This window comes from Leucopleurus acutus (assembly GCF_964270905.1).
Source record: "Leucopleurus acutus genome assembly, chromosome: 3".
Classification (NCBI taxonomy): domain Eukaryota; kingdom Metazoa; phylum Chordata; class Mammalia; order Artiodactyla; family Delphinidae; genus Leucopleurus; species Leucopleurus acutus.
The window spans coordinates 48,309,868-48,324,170 of NC_139145.1; the positions used below are offsets into that span (position 1 = coordinate 48,309,868).

The following is a 14,303-nucleotide window of genomic DNA, read 5'->3' on the forward strand; positions in this document are numbered from 1 at the left end:
TGATCCCTGTAGGTATCTAAGGTCCCATGAGTAAGCAAAAACCTAGTCAACCTGTGAAACGTGGGAGAGGCAAATGCCATTACAAACACCTTACAGCTGTGTCTCAACCCTGGCTGTACAAAATGGACTCACCCAGGGAGCTTTTAAAATGCCAAGGCCCAGGCCACACCCCAGACCACTTACATCAGGGTAGCTGCGGTGGGACCCAGGCATCAGTGTTTTTTAAATCTCTCCCAGTGATTCCAATGTGCAGCCAAGGTTGAGAATCACTGTTTTAAGGGCAAAGATGCTGGTAGTGGGAGCTCAGACAGATTTGAGGAGAGGGGAGACAATACTTTTGACTGAGAGGCAGCAAGGAGCTTGAAGACAGCCTGGATGCAAAATCTAGCTCTTCCACAATATAGCTGTGCTGACTTATCTAGCAGGCTTACTTCTCTGGCCTCCGTGTTCTCATCTCTAAAAGAAGTGTCATACTCCCTTCCTTAGAAGACTGTTATGAAGATTAAATGGGATAAGGCCTGCAAGGAGCTTAGCATAGTGTCTGCCTTATAGTAAGTGCTCGATAAATGCAAGCAATTTTGAATGTTATCACTGAAATTGTACCCAGTGCAACGGAGGGATGAAGGAGGAAGACAAGGTGTTTGTGATAGTTGAGCACTTCTACCACATACTTTATGACACTATCTCATTTCTTCCCTTCAACAAACCTACCAGGAAAGTACTAGAAAGGGGTTGAGTGAGAAGATGGAGATGGAAGCATTTTCTGAGCCATAAAGAACTTTGCTGACACAAAGATATTTAATGTCATTATTTCTCCTTTAACAGGCCTCATGCAGAGGGTCTGCTAATATTTTATCAGCGATGTTCCCTGTCTCCCCTCTTCTGGCCTGACATTCCCCCCTTGATCCGTTTCCATTCCTCACTCATCTAAGAAATAAATAGGTGAAATAAAAGCCTATAGCAAATGCTTTTTGACTCTCCCATCCCACTGGCAGAGCAGAAAGCAAATACGATGAATGAGCCCACAGGAAAGTCCCTGGGTTGGGAGATTGCCCAAAGAGATTGCAGGGAAAGGAACCGCCAGAAAGTCTCGGGCAGGTGGGCTCCCACCAGATGGATGCCTGCACCCTTCACCTCTCCCCAGCCCTCTGCTCGCCCCTCCCTCCAGTTTCAGGTTGGGTAGCTAACTCTGCACTTGGACTTGTCTGGAGTAGGGAGGAGGCCATTGCAGGAGGAAGGCCTCAGTCTCTAGTCTTAACTCTGCCATTAACCTTGGGCAATTCAGCTTCTTTCCGGAGCCTTCCTCCACTTCCTCATCTGTTAAATGGGAATAATAATCCCAGACCTCTCCACCCACCTCTTATGGATTTTATGAGGACTGCAGATCAATGGGAGAAAATACATGAAAATCCATTATTACCGGACAGAGAATTTTAGGCCAGGGAAAGAACTCAGGACCAAATCCATGCAGGCACAAACAGTGTTTTTCTGCAACGTAAATACACTCGTTACACCTTAACTTAATAGTACAGGTCCATTTGGATTTGTGTGTTAGCCAAGGTGTCAGTGATAGAATTTAGACATCTACAGGATGTGAGGGAAAGTGGTACAGGGCAGAGGGACTTCGGAGGTCTCTGAAATGTCTCCACATAATTCACCCCCAATTTGCCCATTTGGGGACCTGTTCCAGGGTAGACTGGAGTCACAGGAAATCATTAATTCACTTCCCAGTTAGAATCATCCTTATGAGTGCAGCTTACATTTTTTAAAACACTTTCCTAAAAGGCATCTTATTTTGGTAGTTGCCAAGCCACCGCCCAACCCTTCCCCCACCCCCCAGGGTCAAGGTGGCCTTTAGTGCTGTTAAGCCCCGTCTCCAGGAGCACACTCACTACTTTGCTCATCCAGAGCAAATACAACAGCCCCCTGTCTAGCTGCCCTACCTTCAGACTTATCCCATGAATATGTTCTCCATACTAGCAATCTTACCAATACTCAAATATGGTCATACCACTCCTCAGCCTAAAACCCTTCATTAGTTCCCCATTTGCCCAGGACCAAGTCCAAACAACTGCAAGTGGCTTACTGAGTCCTGCACCATGAGGCCACTGCCTCCCCATCACCCCCAAACTCCTTCCCTCCAAGCCCCTATGTCCCAGCCACCGCTGCTCCTCTCTCAGCTCCCCCAACATTTGTGCTCCCTCTTGCTTCCGGGCCTTTGCATATGCTATGCGCTACCTGCAACACTCCCACCACTCTGACTGCCCCCCTACCCTGGCACTGACCTCAACCTCTGACACTTCCCCTAACACTTGTTCATCCCCCAGTTCTCAACTGAAATGTTGCTTCCTCCAGGAGCCTGACTCTGGACTAGGACAGATACTTCCGCTGTGTGCCCTCAGAGCAACTCGCCCTTCCCATCAGAACATATGGCACACTCAGCTACACTGCTTATTTATCTCTTTGCTCCGCTAAGATGATAAGCCGTGTGGGGAGGTGAATGATACTGAATCCTAAGAACATAAGAAAGGAGAAAGAAGGATGGAGGGATGGAAAGACAGACAGCAGGAAAGAAAGAAGAAATTGCCTAAGCTCTCCAAGATTTTCCTTTTTCAGGCCTTTGCTTCGTCTTTATATTTGGGTTGATTCTACATCTGACCTCTGGGGAGAAATGAAGGATAGGGAACCACCCCCAACAAAATGAAATAGAAGAGCACTGCTTTAAAAAAAAGAGAAGGCAGGGCTTCCCTGGTGGCGCAGTGGTTGAGAGTCCCGATGCAGGGGACACGGGTTCGTGCCCCGGTCCGGGAAGATCCCACATGCCGCAGAGCGGTTGGGCCCGTGAGCCATGGCCACTGAGCCCGCACGTCCAGAGCCTGTGCTCCGCAATGGGAGACGCCACAACAGTGAGAGGCCCACGTACCGCAAAAAAAAAAAAAAGAGAGAGAGAAGTCAGAGATTTATTCATTAAAAATCAATATTTATGCTTGAGAAATTTACCCATGGAAATTAAGAAAAATTCAGAATCAAGATTTAGAATGTCCTCTAAGCCAACGGTTCCTTCTGAGAAAGCTCCTCGGAATAGCCAGTTCCTCACTGAGAGAGAAACAAAGCAGCTCAAAGCCTGGCCGAGCTATTAACAAACCATCGCAGGGACAAGATACAATCAGCCCCTTCTTCCTTTGTGTCTCATGGTAACCGATACGGGCTTCCACCTGTACCTAGGGGTTTACACGTCCATCTCCACCTACTAGACTCTGAGCAACGAAGTCAGGACCCAGACCTGAGCTACGTATGGCTATGTATGTTCCCAGGACTCCATACACTGCTTGGTACACAGTAGATGCTCAAGAAATGTTTTCTGCGTGAATGAATGAATGAGTGAATGACTTTTACTCATACTCCTCTTAGAATAAGCTACCTTTATCATCCATTCTTTGAATGCATATTTATTGTGTGCCTATACAGGTAACAAGACAGACGTAATTCCTCACCTGATGGAGTTTGTAATCTCTTGGAGAGGTGGACTTGAGCACATAATTCCAAGTGTGCTCAGTATTAGTAAAGAGACACAGGGAACTGGAAGCCTATGAGATGGCTAAATTGAAACTGACAGATCTGCTCTTGCAAGGGATTTAGCCGTGCAAAGGGAGAGGAGGCGAGAGAGAAACAAACAGCAAAGCAAACAGGAAAAGTTTATGAGAAGGTCCCAGATAGAAGAATGCAGCCACAGAGGCAGCTCTGAGAGGAGACCAGATCCTGTAAGCCTGAGAGCCCACAGTGTGGTGTGGCAGTTTCACACTCGCCCTAGCAGGGGAGCCCTCTCTTCCAGCAAAATCCTCTGTGGAAGCCACTGGCGCAAAACATAAAAGCAGGGCGCCTCTGGTTGGAGCTGCAGCTGTGTCTACCAAAGAAGGCAAACATTCTAGCTAAGGGCTTCTCAAACTTCAGTATGCATACAAACCACCTGGGGATCTTGTTAAAAGACAGATTCTGACGCAGGAGGCCTGGGGTAGCGCCTGAGAGTCTGCCTTTTTAACAGCCCCCAGGCGATGCCAGCCAATGCTGCTGGTCTACCAACATCACTTTGAGCAGCAAGATCCTAACCACTTCTCAGGCAGTTAACCAGGACACAGAAGGAAGCAGGAGATGGCCAGATGACCTCTTCAGATCTAAAGGCAGGCCTGTGTGGGATGTGCTTGCAGGGATGTGTGAGTCTGTAGGTCAAGGGGAGACACTGTGAGTTGGGAGGCTGGACGTGCTCTTGTGATCAAGGTCACTCGTGTATACGTGCTCACACCTGCTTCCGTTTGAGGACATGTGAGTGTGTCTCTTTAAGCAGTGTGTATGTGTGCGTGTGTGCACACCCCAACAAACGCTCACAAGTAGAACAAGAGTGATGGGCGCTAAAAATAGTTCCTGGGAGTTATAGCAGCATAGTCCAGATTTAGAAGAAAAATTATTTGATCTGTCATTCTGATGTCAATGGGTCACTTACAATCCACCTAACTCTTGCCCTATTATTTTAGTTCCATTGACCGGAAAGGAGTGGGGGCATGGTACCTCATAAAAGAATTGTCTCTCCACCCAAGACTTGGTTCAAAGGCCTCACTCGACTCCATGGGCATCCCAAAATGGTGCACAGTCAAAGGCACCCATGCCTGGAGAGCAGAGGGCTCAGACCACCTCAGGATTTCAGGACTATCTGAAGATCTTCCTCGCCACCACCGGTTACAATGCCAGAACCCATATAGGTGGAGTTTGTGCTCCCGTTATCTAAAGATTTCCAACCTAAACGATTGTCACTTTTCTATATAGGATAATACTTTAAGCCTTTATCACATAATTCTTTGGGGAGTTTGAAGACTAGTAAGTGAAAGCAAGGCCTTTGTAATAAGACCCTGGATATGAGCCACTGTTTTTTTAAGACCGCCTAAAGAACAAATATGATCCTTGGTTGCGCTAATAAGAGGGTACAAATTAAAAGACATGGATTCCAAAGAATTCCATGTATTCAGAATCCATGGAGAAGCCAGAGTGATTTTTTTTTTTTTGCGGTACGCGGGCCTCTCACTGTTGTAGCCTCTCCCGTTGCGGAGCACAGGCTCCGGACGCGCAGGCTCAGCGGCCATGGCTCACGGGCCCAGCCGCTCCGCGGCATGTGGGATCTTCCCGGACCGGGGCACGAACCCGTGTCCCCTGCATCGGCAGGCGGACTCTCAACCACTGTGCCACCAGGGAAGCCCCAGAGTGATCTTAAAAAGCAAATCTTTGTCATGCTTCTCCACCACTTAAAGCCCTTTGGCTGGCCATTGCTCTTAGAATACCTAAGTCCTTCAAAGTCCTTCAAATATGCAGTCCTGCGTTACACAGCCCTAGTCACCACTCCAGCCCCATGTCCCCCACTGCTCTCCCTCTCTCACTAACAAAGCGCCATCCACGTTGGCTTGCTTTCAGCTCCTGCCACGTGCCAAGATCTTCTCCTCAGGACCTTTGCACACGCTGTTTCCTCTGTCTGAACTGCTCTCCTCTCCCTTGACACCTAACCAGCTCTTGCCCACCTTGCAAAACCTCAGCTTAAAAGCTGCTTCCTTAGTGAAGTAGCTTAGTGAATTCCTCAGTCTATACACCTCAGTGTCTTCTGCTCCATCGCAGTAACCAGAGCTAACATTTTTTCAGTGTTTAGAATGTGCCAAGCTTGACTCTAAGCACTTGCTTTTGCAAATTGAATTATTTTAACCTTCAATATTTAGAAACATAGGGATAGATCATCAAAATAGATAAGCACTTTTTATTTATTAACTACTAATAACCCTAATGAAGTAGTCGTTATTATTTCCCTCCATTCAACAGATGGGGAAACTGCAGATCCGAGAGGTTGAACAACTTGTCCAATGGCACAAAATGGTAAGTGGTAGAGCTGGAGTTCAAACCCAACCACTCTAACTTCGAATTCCTCACTCAACGGCATGTTCTTCCCACCACATCCCAGAAGCCAGGAAGCGGGTTTTAATCTCCACTCCATCACCAACACCCAGGACAATACCTAGCATATGGTAGGCACTTAGTAAATATTACTCATTTGTTGTATGATAAAAATTACTCACTTGTTGAAAGAAACTGAATAAGCAAATCAGGGTGAGGCCCAAGGAGAAAGTTTACAAATTATATCAAAAGAGAAATGGGTGAGGGTGCAGGAAATGCTCAGCTGCAAGAAAAGTCTACAGGTCTGACCTCAGAACTGAAACAGAAACAGATTTCCCCTGAGTGGCTGCAGAGGACAGAGCCAGAAACAACTGGTAAAAAATCACAGAAAAGAGATTTCAGCTCAGTAAAAGGAACATCACTCAGTGTTACGCCAAAATACAGAGTGCTTCTCTTTGGTAGTCAAGGGAAGGCTGGATAAGCATTTGATAGGAAGGTGACTGGAGTGACTCACACTTCAGCTGGGGATCCAAACTGGATCCTCTCTGTGTGTCTCTCCAACCCTGATATTCTAAGGACCCGTGAGTCCCACCCACCCCTTCTACCCCACATGCCCTCAGGTTCCAAAGAAAAAATTTCAGCAAGTAAAACCCACAGACGTGGTCATAATTTGCTCCTAACTGAAAATAAAAAGAAAAGGTGAACTGGAGTCAACGAACACAGCAGAAAAGGAAGACTGCTCCTCCTAAGAGCCCTGTAGCCTAGGGACAGGAAAGTTGGGCTCTTAATGAAACAAGAAGACCCTTTCCTAACCCACGAATGGCACACTGGGTAACTCCACCACTCTACCTCCCTGCCTCTCTCAGAGCAAAGCACTGCTCTGAGGGATGGAAGGGACATCTGGGGTCCCTTGAAGCTGTGGCTGAGAGGTTTCATTTGCATGTAGTTAAATAGACAGAAGGGTACTTCTATTAGATGACCTGTAAGGGCCTTCCCCATTTATATTTTGATTTTATGAACTGAATTACATTAAATCATAGCATATGGGAACTAAAAGAAAGCTTAAAGCATCCAACCCAATCCCTCTGCTTTATGGAGAAGGAAACTCAGGCACAGAGTGGGGGGGGGGGGTGGATTGTCCAAGGTTGCACAGTAAATTGGTAGCAGAATTGGAACTCAACCACTTCTCTCTCGACCTCTCCTGTAAAGCTTATTTTTCTCCAGTTTTCTAAGACTGTTTTCTCAGAATTGGTGCTTTCTGAGATTAGGCAGGCCCTGTGTCCAGCTTCTTATTTGTCACCCCCTCAGAGAGCGCTTAGCATGGTTCTATCCAGTGAACGCTCCATTTGTGACCAGAAGCTAACTCCCAACTACTGAATAATCTTTTCATAAGGACCAGGTGATTTCTTTCTACTCATGAAGGCCAGAGGATCTGGAAACAGGAACAGAAGAGAAACCAGAAGGGCATGTGCCCAAATAACTGCCCAGGACACTGCAGATATTCTGATGTATATTTGGGGGCTGGCTTGGTGAACTGGCTCTCACTACAGCACTGGAAAAAAAAAAGATCTAGAATGAGTAAGCTAGGCATAACCTTAAAGATCTCCCAAGCCAGCCACTCCCCCAAAACTAGTGCCTCTATCTGCCATGGTGAAATGGAAAATTAAGGAAATGTTTAATAATATGTGTACATATGCATAGACACTTTGATGAAAGAAACCCCCTTTATTCTGAGACTATGTTCTTCCGTCTTTTATAGTTATTATTTATCCCTTCTTTTAGGAAATAGAGGTGGTGGCAAATGTTTGGGGTTTTGTTTTGTAAGTTAATACCAATGTTGACAACCCTGTGTTTGGGTACCCCAATTTTTTGGGAATTTTAGAAATCCACGAAGTCTGGAAACTACTAATCTAAACCAGTATTCTCTTTTTATAGTTGTGGGACCAGAGGACAGTGGGAAAAAATTAAATGTCTCCATGTTCTCATAGTCAAAAATTACAAACCAAATGCAAAGCTTAAGCATCCATAAAACTACTCCCATCTCAGCACTAAAGTTGCTATGTGATCCTGGGCAACTTGTTTAACTTTGGGCCTCAGTTTTCCAATCTGGAAAATGGGCACAATAATCCCTGCCCTGACTTCCTCACGGGTAGCAAAGGTCAACACATCCTTTGAACGTAAGGAGTATAATCAGCTCTGTGCAAACAGCTGCCAATTCCAATGTCTGCAGAACCAGGTAGGCAATGGAAACAAGTAAAGCAGACCAAGTGTGAGTGAACAGATAGCAGCTGCCACTCAGTCTCAGTGTTGAGAACACACTGAGGCCTGGTGGGGAGTGGGGGAAACTAGCAAGTCCAGCGACTGAAGGGAGGAGAGAGGCTACCCCCGCCAATTTTTACCATGCAGTAATGTGGGCTGAGTATAACCAGATATTCTCATTTTCAAAGACACTGGAACTTTACATTTTTATTAGCTATCTTTTGATTTTTAAATGTTGACCACAAATTCAAATTTTAAAAATTGAGAGAGACAACAAACAACCCAATCAAAAAAATGGACAAGGGACTTCCCTGGTGGCACAGTGGTTAAGAATCTGCCTGCCAATGCAGGGGACACGGGTTCGATCCCTGGTCCAGGAAGATCCCACATGCCGCAGGGCAGCTAAGCCCATGCACCACAACTACTGAGCCTGCACTCTAGGGCCTGCATGCCGCAACTACTGAGCCCGCGTGCTGTAACTACTGAAGCCCACATGCCTAGAGCCCGTGCTCCACAACAAGAGAAGCCACTGCAATGAGAAGCCCACACCCCACAACGAACAGTAGCCCCCGCTCACCGCAACTAGAGAAAGCTTGTGTGCATCAATGAAGACCCAAAAGCAGCCAAAAATAAATAAATAAATAAAGAGTAGTATTTAAAAAAAAAATGGACAGAGGACCTAAATAGACAGTTTTCTAAAGAAGACATACAGATGGGCAACAGCAACATGAAAAGATGCTCAACAGAGCTAATTATTAGAGAAATGCAAATCAAAACTACAATGAGATATCACCTCACACAAGACAGAATGGTCATCATCAAAAAATCTACAAGCAATAAATGCTGGAGAGGGTGTGGAGAAAAGGAAACCCTCCTACTCTGTTGGTGGGAATGTAAATTGGTACAGCCACTACGGAGAACAGTATGGAGGTTCCTTAAAAAACTAAAAATAGAGCTACCATATGATCCAGCAATCCTACTCCTGGGCATATATCCAGAGAAAAACATGGTTCAAAAGGATACGTGCACCCCAACGTTCACAGCAGCACTATTCACAATAGCCAAGACATGGAAGCAACCTAAATGTCCACTGACAGATAAATGGATAAAGAAGATGTGGTACATATATACAATGGAATATTACTCAGCCATTAAAAAGGAAGGAAATAATGCTATTTGCAGCAACATGGATGGACGTGGAGATTATCATACTAAAGTGAAGTAAGTCAGACAGAGAAAGACAAGTATATGATATCGCTTACATGCAGAATCTCAAAAAAATGATACAAATGAACTTATTTACAAAACTGACACACACTCACAGACTTAGAAAACAAACTTATGCTTACCAAAGGGGAAAGCTGGGGGGGGGAGGGATATATTGGGAGTTTGGGATTGACATATACACACTACTCATATAAAATAGATAACCAACAAGGACCTAATGTATAGCACAGGGAACTCTGCTCAATATTCTGCAATAACCTAAATGGGAAAAGAATCTGAAAAAGAATAGATACATGTATATGTATAACTGAATCACTTTGCTGTACACCTGAAACTAACACAACAGTTAATCAACTAAACTCCAATATAAAATTTTAAAAAAATTTTTGATAAATATTAGTGTTATTTATGTACATATGAACTCTGGCAAACCAGTAACAAAATTAACAACCAACTGCAATTCCAATATCAACATATAAGCATACAATAAACATGCTACTTGAAGTTCTTTTAATTAACATTTTAAGAAAAAAATTCTAAAGTAAGTTTTCAATTACAATATTAAGAGCAGCTACATTTACTTTTTTTTTAAACTTCCCTCTAGTTCTGTTTCCCAAAATGAATACGTTTATTAAAAATGTTGAACTGACATCAGATTTAACAGAAGTATTAAACTAGGACAATAAAGATAGAAAGACTCAAGCAGAATCCTATTTTGTTTTCCTCAGATTTATGATTTCCCAAAGAAAACACTAAACTAAGGTCTGTCACTAAAGTGGGACTTTAAAAATGCATACGATGTTAACACATTTACAGCTTAAAAACAGCTATAAATAATTTGCTTAAATCTGACCTCTTTAGGAAATGTTTTTAAAAAGGAAAAGAGAAAATGACCAATCTCATTAGCGTATTTTAAGCAACAGCCTTGATAACAGTGGACATCCAAAACTTCTGTAAGCATAGCAGGTAGGGAAATTACTCCTTGGTAGAATTTTGTGTATCAAATAACAATATCTGCCATTAAAAATCTGTGCTACTTGGGTTACCAATTCACCAATATTATTCAAATATTTTGCTAGCTAAAATCTAAGTAAGTACATCTTGGTTCTGAAATCTAAATATGCCTATTTTCTTTTTCAGGAAAGAAATATCTGCAGAGAACAGTTAGTGAATCTATAAGATTTGGAACTTGTAATATCTATGTTTATTACAGGGGAAACATTAGAAATTCCAGATACAGTAATGGGTCTTACTTTATTAGCAGCAGGAACAAGCATACCAGACACGATCGCAAGTGTGTTTGTTCTAAGAAAAGGTAAGAAGTAGGTCCGTCAAACTGCAATGCCCATTCTTAAAAGCCTGGCTAAAATACACTGAGCAAAGGTACCTTTAAAATATTTATTTCCTCAGTAACATACTTTGAAGAAAAAAAAAGGAGTGACTCAAGGGGAAGGATTTACTATTTAATAGCAGATTAATTTCACTGAATCTAAACCCCCAAATAATATTCATCTGAAATGTGCAGTAAATCATAATTAACCACGTTACGATGAAAAACAACAAGTAATCTACATATCTTATTGAAAAATGGTTTAATAAATAGATAATTAATTATTGGATAAATACATGTTAAGACTTCAAACACTAACCCCCCCCAAAATTCAAAAATACAAACTCAGTAACTTTTGCTCTGACACAACAATTTTCCAAAACAAACGGAAGAAGTATCCAGTGTTTATTCTTATGAAGCTTATTAATAAAATACAGTATTGGTATGCATATTTTAACAACATGCTTTTTTTGCAGGCAAAGGAGATATGGCTATGTCTACCACTGTGGGATCCAACGTGTTCGATATGCTGTGCCTAGGAGTTCCATGGTTTATTAAAACTGCATTTATAAATGCATCTGCTCCTGTAGAAGTGAACAGTAGAGGACTAACTTACATAACCATCTTTCTCAACATTTCAATTATTTTTCTTTTCTTAGCAGTTCATCTTAATGGCTGGAAACTAGACAGAAAGTTGGGAGTAATCTGCCTATTACTATACTTGGGGATTGCAACATTATCAGTTCTATATGAACTTGGAATTATTGGAAATAATAAAATAAGGGGCTGTGGCGGTTAATGTTAATAGTGTTATGTGGAAAATGTGAATGATGGGGAAGGGCAGAGAAAGAAAACTCCATTTCTTCATTTAAGTCAAATGAAAAATATTCTGAACTTTAGAATCTAAAACTTACAATAATTCTTTATCACCAACAAAAAGTAATTTAAAACCAACCAAGATCATATCCTAATTTGTCTGAGCCCTTGCTTTTCAAGGACAATTACATATATTAAACAGAAGGTTTGAAAAAACCACCTATGTTTTACCTTACAATACGTTGATAAAAGCTGGGGACACTTGAACAAACAAATCCCACTACGTAGAACTGAAAACAACATGAAAATGGCTTATTTCATTAAAAATAGTACAACCATTCATTTAAACTGAACGACCAGACTTGCTGTCTTTAAAAATCCAAACTTGAGATTAACAAAAATCAGAGTATATTTAACACTATACTGTTAAAAGCTGGTGGGAGTTTTAAAAGTACATTTTTACAACTTTTGTAAGCATACAGTATTACTTAAAAAAATGACTTTTACTAAGAGATTCAGCAAAACAGATGTAAGAATGTTCCAACCGTGGTTTCAAATTATGCATTATGATCCAAGAGAACATCAATTTCTCTGCCAGTGATTTTTATGCCATTCATTATTCTGCAGCCTTTTTCAGCCGATCCTGGGGAGTCAGATCTGACTGTTCCACAGCCTTTTGACCTTCCATTCTCCATTTTTATTTCTGCAAACATTACATGACATTTCTGACAAATATCTGGCTGCCTTTGGAGCCTATTCTGTCTCTCATTCCACTTCCCATTGGACCTGATAAAAATCTTCGATCCATATTGATAGTCCTTTCCAGGATAGCTCCTATACCTGGTCCCATTCTATCAAAGTTGGAACTCATCTGATCCAGTCCCATCCCCATTCCTCCAGTCACACTGTTCATGCCACCCATTCCACCACCAAGGCTACCAAAGGAATCTCCAAAGCCTCGATTTATTCCAATATCACCACGTCCAAAATCTCTCTCCATGCTACTAGTCATCGCACCACGGTATAGCTCTCCCATTTGACTAACTCCTCCAAATCCTCCCATGCTATTCATTGCTTCCAGACCACCAAACCCAATTCCTCCTCCAGTTCTATTCATTCCTTCAAAACCTGAACCATCCTTTCCCATACCACTTGGACCTAAATTTCCCATTCCACCACCTACGTTCAACTGTCTGGCACTAATAGGCTGTCCACATGGACCAAGTCCCATTCCAGGGCCTCCAAGACCACGCGGTAATTGTGGTGTTTTACTATCATATGAACGGTAGCCTTCATGAGGGACAGACTCGTCATCCATTTTCACAGGCATAGGCCTATCAAACAAAACCTGCCCATTGAACATAGAAATTGCTTGAACTGCTTCAATTGCCTGTTCAGAAGTGACTGTGCCCATTCCTCTGCTCTTGCCATCTTTGTCTTCTTTAATATCTGCCCGCTTTACAGTTCCAGCTACGCTGAACACTTCCTTTGGCTCCTTCCAACCAACTTTGAAGCAACAAATTGTGGAACCAAGCAACAAAAATTGTGGAACCAAGTCTCCCAGCCTGCAAATTACTGATAACCTCAGGAGGAACGTTTGGATTATTGAGAATGGAAGGTGGTAAATTCATCAATCCTGATCCCATGTTGGGTACATGTCCTCCTGGAAATGATCCCCCTGTCAGTGCCAATGCCCTACGAGCATTTGCTCCATCAGGATCCTCTTTGATATTCAAGGGTCTTCCACTAAGATCATATTTGTTCATAGTTTCTAGTGCTTTCTTGACAAATTCTTCATCTTTGAATTCAACCACACCACAACCCCTTGATTTTCCTTCCGCGTCCTTAAAGAGCTCCACGTATGTAACCTGACCCAACTTTTCCTCTTACTAGATCTTTAATGGTTTGCCATTTCATGTCATATGGGATGTTGCTAATAAAAACTTTGTTACGATTTGGACCCTTCCTTTCTCCAGTGCCTGAATTCTTGTCTTTTGAATGAGGATGAAATCCATTGACCCTCTTATTTCCTGTAGATTTTTCTTTTAATTCAGGTTTCTCTTCTTTGATTCATCATTCTCCATTTTAACGCCATTGGAGCTGCCGCTGTGCTGCGGCGGCTGCTTCTCCTGCTCGGGCGGGTGAGGTTTTCCCCGGCGGCTCCGCGGGCTGCGGATGCTGTCTGTCGTCGCCAGCAGCCTTAAGCACCTCGGGTTTGTTGCGTCGGCCATCCCTCCGCCACGGCCTCCGCCTCCGCCGCCTGCACTGAGGGGCCCTGAATGCTACAGTAGTGGCGGCGGCGGGCTAAAAGTTTTCTTAAAAAAGAAATTTCCGTCTCACTTAGTTTTTGAAAGCAAAGAAAATTTGAAGTTGTAAATTTAAGAAAAATGGAGAGAGACAAACAAAATAATACCATATGTGGGCTGCCCATATGTGAGCCAGAGGTGCCCCTATCACCTGTGGTCTCAGTGATTCCACTTTGCTCTTGTTCTGGAAGCCCCACGGGCAGCTCAGATCAGTAAGCGCCAAAGTGCCCTTTATTGCCTAACGACAGGAACACAGCTCACACCAATCTGAACAGTACAAAGGTGCAGTAAAGATCAGCTCCTGAGGATCTGTACAGACATTTAAGAGTTGGGCAAAGGATAACACTGGTTGACAAAACATTTCATGAATTAAGATGACACTCTCTGTAAAGGCTCGCCTCTATATTTTAACACTTGGAATCATCTCTCTGAACGTTCTA

General features: G+C 43.1%; 1 pseudogene across 1 annotated transcript; it reads right to left on the reverse strand.

Annotated features, from left to right (window-relative positions):
- Window positions 1-12,114: 12,114 nt before the first annotated feature.
- Window positions 12,115-13,788, reverse strand: LOC309959309 (myelin expression factor 2-like; annotated as a pseudogene). The gene has a single exon. The product of its transcript is annotated as a myelin expression factor 2-like (transcript).
- Between the last annotated feature and the right edge of the window lie 515 nt (window positions 13,789-14,303).